Genomic DNA, 12,994 nt, shown 5'->3' on the forward strand with positions numbered 1-12,994 from the left:
CAGAGACCTCAATGGAGGAGCTAGAGAAATTACCCAAGGAACTGAAGGGGTCTGCAGCCCTATAGGTGGAACAACAATATGAACTAACCAGTACCCCCTGAACTCGTGTCTCTAGCTGCATATGTAGCAGAAGATGGCCTAGTCAGCCATCGTTAGGAAGAGAGGCCCCTAGGTCTTGCAAACTTTATATGCCCCATACAGGGGAACGCCAGGGCCATAAGTGGCAGAGGGTGGGCAGGGGAGCTGGGTGGGGGGAGGGTATAAGGGACATTTGGGATAGCATTTGAAATGTAAATGAAGAAAATATGTAATAAAATAAGTAAAAAAAAAAAAAAAGAGGTGAGGGGGAGATGAGTGGAATTGGGCTACAGGATTTGAAATTCACAGGGGACCAATAAAAAAGGTTTTTTGTGTTTTTGTCTTTTAAAGCCCTTTCCTCTCCCTGTTATCTAGTGTGTCTGCCTGGGACCCTGTTGGCCTGGGATACCTGCTAGCAAGTACCAACCTAGCAAAATGAAAATGGGAAATTTATTATGATAATGTTGGTGTATCTTTACAATTTGAGAAATATACTGGGTAGTGATGTGTTTATAAAAAATAAGGAGAGAAAGAATGTGTTCTATAGAGGGGTGGTGAGGTATGGGGAGGGGGGTGTCTCAACAGGCGTCTGTTCCCCCTGAGGGATCAGCCACAAGACCACCATATAGTATAGAATAGAGTTTATTCAAAGCATGGGGAAGGGAGTTGAGAGGGTAGTAGAGAAAGACAGAGAGAGGGAGAGAGGGAGAGAGGGAGAGAGAGAGAGAGAGAGAGAGAGAGAGAGAGAGAGAGAGAGAGAGAGAGAGAAGTAGAGGTCAGACATGAGCACATGGAGAGAGTGGGTGAAAGGGAATGGGGAGAGAGGGGTGAAGGGAAGAGCAAGGGACAAAGAGCCCAAGAGAGCAAAACAGGAACAAGAGAGGGAGGAGGGGCAAGCAGCCCCTTTTATAGTGGGTCAGGCCTTACCTGGCTGTTGCCAGGTAACTGTGGGGTGGAACATATCTGGCTGTTGCCAGGTAACTGTGGGGTGGAGTTTAGACAGAATGCTAACAGGTATAGTAATATTGGAATCAGAGTATTGACTATTTTAGGCCTCTGAGTATTTTCTCCTCTCCCTGTAGTTCTGGTCATCTTGTCTCTGTTTATTGGTCACTGATGCCACTAACAGACAGCAAGTAAAGCAATATTTTGTGAGGAATTTAATGAATTTGTTTGATAAACTTCATCTCCCATTAATATAATGCTCCTTACCAGAAATATGAGAATAGATAATCAGCCAAAAGAAAAAATAGATGTAATTTGGTTATATACTTTACTGTTCAGCAATATGGTAAACAGAGCTCCTAAAGTAAAATAGTCTTAGATGCCCTATTCAGAGAGGTGATACATCACACTCTCTCAGAGCACAGATTCTCAAAAGAATAATGATCTGTATATGGAAATAAAATAGAATTTTAATGAAAACTTCTGTGCCAAAATAAATTATGAGCACATTCCAGGAGCAAGGGAGTAAATATGAATATAGAATTATATAAAAAAAATTTTTAAATTGTTCTTAGCTACAAGGATTTATAGCAAAGGTGGCACCAGCTGAAGCTGAACAGGCTGTTGCTGGGATATGTCTTTGCAGAAGTGTATGTGCATGAACATGTGCACCTGTATGTTTGTGTGTGTGAGAAAGAGGGGGGGAGAGGAAAAGGGAGAGAGAGAGCGAGAGAGATAGGTTGTTGTAGTCTTTGTACAAAGTTGTGGTCCTAGGAATGTTTTCTGACAGCTGCTTTTTGATAACTGTGGATGAAAACGATTCTTTTTTTTTTTTNANTTATTTATTTATTTATTTATTTATTATATGTAAGTACACTGTAGCTGTCTTCAGACACTCCAGAAGAGGGCGTCAGATCTCGTTACGGATGGTTATGAGCCACCATGTGGTTGCTGGGATTTGAACTCAGGACCTTCGGAAGAGCAGTCAGTGCTCTTAACTGCTGAGCCATCTCTCCAGCCCCAAAAACCATTCTTTACAACCTCCTAGCATTTATATTTTTGTTAGTTGTAATAAAAAAAAAGACTCCATTTTTATTCTGAAGTTTTTCAAGGTTAATAAACATTAACAAGAAATATTTAGAAAAAAAAGAAATATTTAGACACTTTTTGCCCTTCCCATAGTTATTATTTTTCGTTCCCATTTTGAATAAAAGTGTACTAAGAAGACCTAAGAAGTTTTCATCAGCATGAGACTTTGCAAGCATGCATATTACTCCTTTCTACTTATTCCTCCACTGTACTCAGACACAGGCAAGTGCTCTACTCCACTAAGCATTAGCCAGTCTCCTCTGAGTCCTCTAAGTTTTGACACCGGCATCCATCCTCATCAGGCAGGAAGGGCACTGTTGAACAAGGATCACACTTAGTTCTCTTAAAGAAAAGCCTACCTTTCATATGTGTTAGATCGCTCATCCTTCACCCTTGGTTCTGGGCCATGTTACCACCTTCACCCTGATGTTCCTGTTTCCATCTATCATTGACTCTCCCTTCCAACTCTAATCTTCTCTAGGCTATAAATCAGTTTGTCTCTGCTGTATTGAGAAACAACCCCAATCACATACTGGGATCTATTTCAGTCTATTGCAATAGTTCCTGAATGTAATTTCTTCTGTATAAATTGGTTTTTCTTATTTTTATATTATTTAAAACAAATTTTATATTTATATGTATTGGTCATAGTCTTTCCGCCAAGGAGCAGCCTCATCTTGGAGGGGCTGCTGAGAAAGGGGTATCTGGGAGAGATGAGATTACCTGTGATCGGCCTGATACAGCTTTTCCAGTCCGCTTCTCTCTATAGTCTGCTTTCTCTCCGGATATTTCCCTGTCTATATTCTACTTGCTTGCTATTCTAAGAGCTTTCTCTGTAGAGGTCCTGCTTCTTTATGTATGTGTGTGTGTGTGTGTGTGTGTGTGTGTGTGTGTGTGTGTGTGTGTGTTCATGTTTGTCTGTGTCTCTCATTTCTTCAATCAGTTCTCTCTTTTATCCTAAAAAATTCTCTGGATAGCTCATTTTCTGCAGAACACAGGTCCAGTCTTTTATTTTACATATCGATCCAGTCACTTACTCCAAGTTTCCTTTTGATTATCTTATGAGTCAGCATTCCCTTTGATTCTTAGGAGACAGCAAGCATACATTTTTTTCTCCTTAACATTGCAAAAGAATTCAGAGATCTGTCTGTCTTTATTAAGCACAGACAATTACCATTTCCACCAGCCGAACCTTGCTCTCTCTGCCCTAGACTGACCCTGAACTCAGGAATCTATCTGCCTTTGTAAGCATAAATGAAAAAGTTAGCTCGGTGGGATCTCCCAGGATCACCACTCGCTGAATCTATTTACCCCTTCTTTAGTAAGTTTCTAACAAGTTGGCTTACAGAGCAGCTGCTTTCGTACTTTTAGATTTGGGAAGGGCTTCATATAATTCATATTGCATCTTTATCTTTTGCATAGTTGAGAAATTATGTATTTTCAAATTCATGTATTCTTTCCCATAGCCTTAAGAGATGTCCTGAAGGTCCTAGTGTTTACCATTTTGTTGAGACAGCCCGACTCCTGGACTCCTGCTGTCTCTAATTATCATGGAGTTATTAATGTTAAAAGGGAGGACATTCCATGGAAGTAAAGAGTCCTCCACTGCTAGTACTGGTTCCAGAAAATATGACATTATTATGTAAGACCCCAACCCTCAGTCAGTGGTACTTACTTCAAGACACCAAGATACAGATCTGTGCAAAAGCAAGAGATTTATTTTAAAACACATCAGGGTCAACTCTCAATCAGTCCCTCTAGGCAAGTGATGACAAGGCAACCCTGAATGGCTATTACAAGCAGTTTTTATACTTTTTAGGGGGCACAGGTTACATCAGCAAGGTTACAGTTCAACCTTATTGGCTAAGCATACTGACCTTTAAGTCTATTGGCTAGCATGACATGCATTTGAATTCTGCCTGGGACTTTCCAGAGGGTCAGGTGACTATCAGTACATTCTGAGTTTTTACTCAAGAATATTCCTGTGGGTAGAGAATGGAACTTGGACTAACCTTGACCTCAGGCAGGAGGGCAAAGCTTTAAGGAGGGTGTGGGACAGGAAAAAAGGTCATGCTGTGCTTGGCATCTTCCCCTCTCTTAAATTCTTCCAAATAGTCCCATCCCTACTCACTTAACTTTAAGCTCTTTCTCAAAACATAAACAAAAACCCAATACAGCAACAAAAGCCCTCAAACTAAGAAAAGAAAAGAAAATCACACTACAAAAACAAATCAAAAATGCAAACAAAGAAAAATCTTGCTATGCTGTAACCAAATAAAAACACACCAAAACAAGCAAACGACCAACCTGTGGAGTCCATGGTATGTTAATTAACTACTTGGCACCATAAAGGTTTTCCTGGAGTGGTTGATACACTGGCTGTTTACTGGAGAAATCTGATTGTCCTTCTCCCAGCAGGTAGAAGTGACAGATCAGTTGTTGACCTTTACTCTGGTGACTAGGATTACATTCATTCCTTCATTGTCTTAGAATATAGCAAATAAAATATAATAAGACAAAACAAAAAGGATCACATCGAAGTTGGATGAGACAAAACAACAGAAGTAAAAGAGCCCAAGACAAGGCACAAGAATCAGACTCATACATTCAGTCTCAGAAATTCCATAAAAACACTGAACTAGAAGTCATGATATATACACAGAACGACAGAGTACAGATCAGTATCCTACTGGTGGATCTATAAATTTTACCTCGGATGTTACTAACTCCAATGATAATATGCACACATAAACAAATACATATCTTGTCTTTTTGGGGGGATACCTCACTCAGGATGATGATGATGGTGGTGGTGGTGGTGGTGGTGGTGGTGGTGGTGGTAGCGGTGATGATGATGATGATGGTGATGATGATGATGGTGATGGTGATGATGATGAGAGTGATGGTTATTGTTGTTGTTGTTCCAACCATTTACCTGCAAATTTCATGTTTTTTTTTTTAATTGCTGAACATATTCCATTGTTTAAATGTGAAACATTTTCTTTATTCATTCTTCAATTGAGGGACATCTAGGTTGTTTCCAATTTCTGGTTATTACAAATAAAGCAGCAATGAATACTGTGCAAGTGTCTCTGTGATTGGATGAAACATCATTTCAGTATAAATGCCCATAAATGGGTCTTGAGATAAATCAATTCCTAATAAGTTTCCACACTGATTTCCGTACTGGCTGTCTGAAATCACATTACCACCAGCAATGAAGGAGTGTTTCCATTACTCCACATCCACACCAGTGTGAGCTATCACTTGTTTTGTTGATCTTAGACATTCTAACAGGTGTAAGAGGAAATCTCAAAGTAGTTTTGATTTGCATTTCCCCGATTGATAAGAATGCTGAAAATATTTTAAGCGTTTCTTGGCCATTTGAATTTCCTCTGTTGAGAATTCTGTTTAGATACATATCTCACTTTTAAAATAGGGTTATTTGCTTTCATGATATCTAGTGTCTTGAGTTCTTTATATATTTTTATAATAATTCAGGTATTGGCTGTGGAATTGGTATAAATCTTTACTGATTCTGTAGGTTGCCACCTGATCTGAATGACAGTGCTTTTTGCTGTGCAGAAGCTTCTCAATTTCATGTGGTCCCATTTATTAATGCTTGACATTAGTACCTGAATTAATGGTGTTCTTTTCAGAAAGTCTTTTCCTGTCCTGATGAGCTCAAGAATATTTCCCACTTTATCTTCTCTCAGGTTCAATATATCTGGTTTTATATTAAGGTCTTTAATCCATTTGGAGTTGAGTTTTGTGTGGGGTGATAAATATTTGTATTCTTCTACACGCAGTAATCCAGTTTGACCAACACCATTTGTTGAAGATGTCTTTTTCTTCAGGGTGTATTTGTGGATTCTTTATCAAAAAATCAGGTGTTCACATATGTGTGGATTTATATCTGAGTCTACAATTCCATTCCATTGATCACTGTGTCTTTGTGTGTGTGTGTGAATACCATGCTGTTTTTTTAATATATTTTTATTAGATATTTTCTTTATTTACATCTCAAATGTTATCCCCTTTCCTAGTTCCCTCCCCTGAAAATCCCCTATCCCATCCCCCTTACCCCTCCCTCTGATCCCCAACCCACCCATTCCCATGCCTGGCATCTGGCACTCCCCTATACTGGGGCATATAACCTTCACAGGACCTAGGGCCTCTCCTCCCATTGATGACCAACTAGGCCACCCTCTGTTACATATGCAGCTAGAGCCACAAATCCCACTGTGTGCTTTCTTTGACTGGTGCTTTAGTCCCAAGGAGTTCTGGGGGGAGGCAGGGTACTGGTTAATTCATATTAATGTTCCTCCTATGGGGCTTCAGACCCCTTCAGCTCCTTGGATACTTTCTCTAGCTCCTTCAATGGGGACCCTGTTGATGACTCAGTCATCCAATTGATGACTGAGCATCCACTTCTGTATTTGCCAGGTACTGGCAGGGCCTCTCAGGAGACAGCTATATCAAGCTCCTGTCAACAAGCTCTTGTTGGCACCTGCCATAGTGTCTGGGTTTGGTGGTTGTTTATGGGATGGATCCCCAAGTGGGACAGTCTCTGGATGGTTGTTCCTTCAGTCTCTGCTCCAAACTTTGTAACTCCTTCCATGGGTATTTTGTTTCCCCTTCTAAAAAGGATTCTGAGCTTCTGGGCTAATATCCATTTATCAGTGAGTGCATATCATGTGTGTTCTTTTGTGATTGGGTTACCTCACTTAGGATGATATCCTCCAGATCCATCCATTTGCCTAAGAATTTCATAAATTCAGTTTTATTTTCTTTCTTTTTTTAAAAAAAATTTTATTAGATATTTTCTTCGTTTATATTTCAAATGCTATCCCAAAAGTGCCCTATACCATCATCATGGCAACTCTTATAAAGGAAAACATTTAATTTGGGCTGGCTTACAGTTTCAGAGGTTTACTCCATTATCATCATGTCAGGAACATGGTGGCACACGGGCAGACACGGTGCTGGAGAAGCAGTTGATACTTCTACATCTTGATTGGCAGGCAGGCGGAAGAGAGACTGACACTGAGCCTGGTTTGAGCTTCTGAAACCTCAAAGCCCACCTCCCAGTAACACGTTTCCTCTAACAAGACCCTACCTCCTTTAGGACCACTTCCTGAGTCTGGGGGACATTTTAATTCAAACTAACACACTACTCCTTTTGAGTATGATTTCTTCTTTTTGTTCTAGAGCTTTCAGGTGTGCTGTTAAGTGGTTTGAATGTAATCTCTCTAATTTTGTTATTTAAGCACTTAATGCTATGAACTTGCCTCTTATATAGCTTTTCATTATGTCCCATATTATGTTCCAATTTTAGAAAGTTTTTAATTTCCTTCTTAATGTCTGCCTCGACCCGTTTTTTTATTTAGTAAAGAGTTGTTCAGTTTTCATGAGTTTGTAAGCTTTCTGTTGCTGATAGTATCTTGCTTTAATCCATGGTGGTCAGGATACAGGGTGTTATTTTCATTTTCTTGTATCTGTTTAAAGTCGATTTGTGTTTAATATGTGGTAAATTTTGGAGAAAGTTCCATGAGGTACTGAGAAGAAATATGTATTCTTCGGGTGAAATGTTCTGTAAATACCTGTTACTTCCATTTGGCTTATAAATACAGTTTGCTGTAACATTTATGTTTTGTTTTTGTCTGGATAGCCTATCTGTAGGCAGGAGTTGTATATGTGAGGTCTTCCACTCTCAGTGTGTGATTCGACATGTGATTTAAGCTGTACACGTGTTTCTTTGACATACTTTGGTGGCCTTGTGTTTGGGGCATAGATGTGGATTTTTCTTTTGATGTGTATGTAGTGTCCTTTCCTGAGTATATAGTGTCCTTTCATAACTTTTCAGATTAGTTGAAGTCTATTTTGTCAGATATTAAAATGGCTATATTATCTTCTTCAGTCCATTTGCTTGAAATACCTTTTTCCTACCTTTTGCCCTAAGGTGATTTACATCCTTAGTATTAAGGTGTGTTTCTTGGATGCAGCAGAAGAATGGATCCTGTTTTTATATCCATTTTGTTAGTCTGTTATTTTTTTATTGGAGAATTGAGTCCATTGATATTGTGAGATATCAATGGCCAATGATTGTTGACTCTTGCTATTTTGTTGTCGTTGATGGTGGTGGTGGCAGCGGTAGTGGTAATGGTATGTGTGTATGGTTCCCTTCTTTTAGTTTTGCTAATGTGAGATTATTTCCCGTGTTTTAATGTGTATGGTTAACCTTCTTGGGATGGAGTTTTCCTTCTAGAACTTTCTGTAGGCCTGATTTGTAAACAAGTGATGTTTAAATTTGAATTTATCACAGAATATTTTATTTTCTCCATTTATAGTGATTTGAAGTTTTGCTGGTATAGTAATCTGGGCTGTCATTTGTTGTCTCTTACAGTCTGCAGCATCTCTCTCTCTCTCTCTCTCTCTCTCTCTCTCTCTCTCTCTCTGTGTGTGTGTGTGTGTGTGTGTGTGTGTGTGTGTGTGTGTGTCTATGTCTGTGTGTCTGTGGGGGGGGAGTGCTTCATAGATTTCTCTATGAGACTGCATCATTTCCTTTTTACGGACTTCTACCACATGCACAAAGGCTGCTTTAAAGTCTTTTATTTGTGCTTCATCTATGTTGGAATATTCAGGTCTTTCTGTGAAAGGGTTGCTGGGCTCTAGTAGAGACATGTTATCCTGACTGTTAGGTTTTGATGCTGGCATCTAGACATCTGGGATTGTTGAAAGGATTTTGTGACAAAAGAGTATCTCAGCAATCAGGGCCAAGGAATACCATAAAAATGGCACCAGGCAACAGACCTCATACAAGAGATTTACGGGGTGGGAGACAGAAAATGGCTGTCTTCTAATGATGGGGATAGCAACAGACCAGGCTGTGATGGTGGGCCTTATAGAGTGGCTGGAGCATGTGCATAAAAACATGATGCATTGGCTAGTAGTAACGGTAGGGGCCATTGGTACTCAGTCACTGAGAGGAAAGTGGGTGGTGGGAATTGGCAGAGCTCTGAGGAACCTTGTTCTAGAGAACTCAGTATGACCAGCAATTGGGAAGATTATAACTCTAGGTGCTGGTATCTGGTCTTTGTTAGGAGAGATGTGTTTTGTTCCTTGGTTTCTGATTCTTCTCTTGTTCTTAGGAAAGTATGGTGGTTGTGTTTTAGCTGTAGGAAAATCTTCTGGTGTCTGGAAAGGTGTGATTACTAGTGGTTTCCATTAAAATGTGTTTCTGGGTATCAGGACCTATAACTCAGTAATAAGGATGGACTGGGGCAGAGTTGTTCCACCAGAATCTGCTTGGTTAGTTCACTGGGAACGTGGACACAGGGTGTGAGAGGCCACAACAGAAGCTGAGGATGAGACTGAAGGACTGGAATTGGAAGGATAGAGGGAGAGGGGAAGGTCTGCAATTAGCTTACTTGCTTCCCTGGCCAGTGTTCACTGGGTTCCCAGGTAGTGCTTCCTAGAATTAGGGGCCGAGGCAAAGCAATGGATAGAGGGAAGGATGTTTGGATGGGGAGAGCTGGATGATCCTCTGGAGATGGGTGCAGGAGGGAAAAGGAGGCTTGTGTTCTGTTGCAGAGCTAGGAATGAGTCATGGGGATTTATTTGTAGGAGCAGAGGGAGGGATGAAGATCTGCAATTAGCCTGCCTGCTTCCCTGCCCAGTGGCCAGTGATTCTCATGGAGTGCCTGCTGGAATTTTGGCCTGGGATAATACAGTAAGTAGAGAGAGGGAAGTTAGGACAGTCGGATCTGTGTGGTCTACTGATGTGAAGAGAGGCTGCAGCAGGTATTCTAGGAATGGCCAGGGGACTGGATTTGGAGAGGCAGAAGTGGTGATGGTCTGCAGTTAGCCTACGTGATTCCATGGCTGCAGTGGTCAGTGTGTTAGCAGGAAGTACCAGTTGCAGTTGGAGTGTGGCAGAGATTAGGAGGGTAACATCTGTGTGGTATGCTTGAGATGTAGACGGGGGTACTGGGGGCTCCAAGAGTTTCTGAGTTATCTGCTGCAGAGTTAGAGATGAGACTGAGGATTAGGTTTAAAGGAACAGAGGAAGAGGTGAATGTCTGGTGTTAGCCTGTTTTCCAGACTGGAGTGGCCTGTAAGTTTCCAGAGACTTTCTACCGGATAATATTAGTAGGGGAATATGTGTAGGATCCATTGGAGATGGGAGCGGGGAAGGCATAGGAGGCTGCAGCAGGTGTTCTGCTACAGAGCTGGGACGAGACTAGGGGATTTGATTTGGAGGAGGAGAAGGAGAAGTAAAGACCTGCAATTAGGGTGCCTGCCAGAGTGGCCTGTGGGTTCCAGGAGGGGCCTGCTGGTGTTGAGGACTGGGATGAAGCAACGACATGGGTACGGGAAGTTAAGAGGAAAATATCTGTGGGGTTCACTAGAGATCAAGTGGGGTAAGACTGCCACAGTGTTCTGCTACAGAGCCAGGGCTGAGACTGGGACTTGAAGAGATGGAAGGGGAACTGACAACCTGGTTACCCTACTAGCATCCCTAACCAGTCTGTATAATTGCTTTTTGATATTTGTTCTAGATATTATAACGTATCATCCTAAGCATGAGTTTTAGCAATCTTGTAAGAAATGTACACACAGGTACATTACTCTGCTAACTGCTGTGAAACATAATCAGTTGAGCATTTAAAACAACTTTGACATCAGAAAACTTCATCCAGGTCTATTCTGGCCCAAAGTCTCTAAAAGCTTTCTTAGAAAAGCTTTATAAGATCATAGCTGGCCTTTCGGGTTCTAAATCCCAAAGAAGAATTTTAGGGATGACTAACATCCTTCTAAAAAATAAATAAGCAAATAGTCTAAGTCAAAAAGATAATGGCACACTGCACAGTTACACCGAGAGCCTGGCTGCAGACCATGAACCTTTCTATTAAACAAAACAATTTTGCTCTGTCTTCTTACATAAATCATTATTGTTCTGCTTAATGGGGCTGCTATAAACTCAATAACCTGAAGGATTTGCAAACATTTTAATGAAAAATATTCTGGCATTTTAGAGGAAAGTAATTTGGCCCAGAGAGAGACAGTTTGGATACAGGAGAGATTTATCCTAGGTAATCAACCATGAGCTCTGTTACCTGGGTGATATAACACGTTAGCAAAGATGAATTTATGTGATAAGTTGCTGCAAGCAAAAATACAGAACCAGAAGATAAGTAGCAGGGCTCAGGAGATGTATACATTACACAGGATGCTAAGTGGAGAAGAACACAGATGAGCTGTGCTGTGAAGCAAAGGCCAGCTTGGGAACAGTGGATTGCAAGCGGAGCTTTTCTGGGTTTGCTGTTGGAAACCTGTTAACATCACTAAGTCCTGCAAGTGTATCCATGGTTTAGTAATGTGAAAAACTTTCCTTCTTGAGTGCTTAATACCCAGGTGTTCACGTACTAGTATTTATAATAAAGTGCCATATACTTGATGATTACAGTTATTTTACTTGGCGTCAAGTGAGAGTTGGATGTGTATGTGTGTGTGTGTGTGAGTGTGTGTGTGTGTGTGTGTGTGTGTGTGTGTTAGCTTTAGAGCTTTTGTTGCTGCTTATTGTGGACACAAGCTAGGCTCAGAATTCCTCTATGAGCCTTGCTTGACTACTTAAAATCAGATAAAACAGAAATTGCAGCTAAGCTACTGGAAAGCCTTGTTTCTTTTACCAAAGTAACTGCAAAGAGACCGATTCTCGGACAGAGATCATCTGAAGGCCAACACTAGGTGGTTTGTTTGTTTGTTTGTTGCTTTTAAAACTAATAGATTATACGTTATTAGTAGAGAACACTGTAAACTGTGACAACTCAGATTTTCACTACATGGAGAAAATCCTGGAAGTGGTAAGACAGTATGAAGGTGATGTAGTTAGAAAAGGAACCCAGAGGGAATGTGTGCCAATGGTCCTGAGTTCTGGCTCACCTATTGAAGTCCCAGATAGTCCCTGCTTCATGAGCTCATATCCTTCCAACAAGTGCTTTTGTTAGAACCAAAGTCCTTTTTTTAACATAGCTGCTATAGGTATAATAGCAGTGTTATAAATACATATGAGATTTCTTTCAAACAACTTCCTTATTCATAAATTTCCTTAGCTCCCTGCCCCACTCAGGCTTCTCCCTTACTTTTAAAGTTAGTAGCTTCTTGGGAAGTTTGTGTTCTTCCTACTGCTAAATGAACCCAGCTTCTGTATGTAAATTACCCATACCAAACCAGGAGAACTCCGCATCCTCCTGTGTGACCCTTCACATAAAATTAACTCATTCAAGTCTATGAGTTCACCAAAGTGTACAAAGACTCAGTGGAATCTAGAATAGCCACATGACCTGCTGTTTTCTGCATTTATTTGTTTGTATTTCCATATACATACTCACATGCTTGTCTGTGTACATACACATGGGTGTGCTTAGGCATACCTGTAGCAGTCAGAGGAGTTGGTTATTTGGGTCCATATATGTTTATATGAGTGTTAGTTCGATTGTTAGAACTACATTCCCACCTCTGTGAGTACAATAGTGTGGCCTAATGTCACTTAAAATTTGAATTTCAAGGCCTGGGATCACACCACAGTATTTGAATCATGACTTTTTTTAATCTTCAGTCTTAGATTGGTTCAGGGTTTCAGTCTACCATTTGCTCTTCTATACAATATATATATATATATATATATATATATATATATATATATATATATTATATATATATATATTTTAGCTAACACTGAGTAGGTCAAATATTTGATATTACACTCTAAGAAGGCCCCCACTAAAAGCTAAAGCTCATTAATGTATACAGCTGCCCACATAAGACCATTTTTTAACCCTTCATTTCCTGTATCCAGTATTTCTTGTTGTCTCCTGGT

This window comes from Mus pahari, chromosome 17, assembly GCF_900095145.1.
Source record: "Mus pahari chromosome 17, PAHARI_EIJ_v1.1, whole genome shotgun sequence".
NCBI lineage: Eukaryota > Metazoa > Chordata > Mammalia > Rodentia > Muridae > Mus > Mus pahari.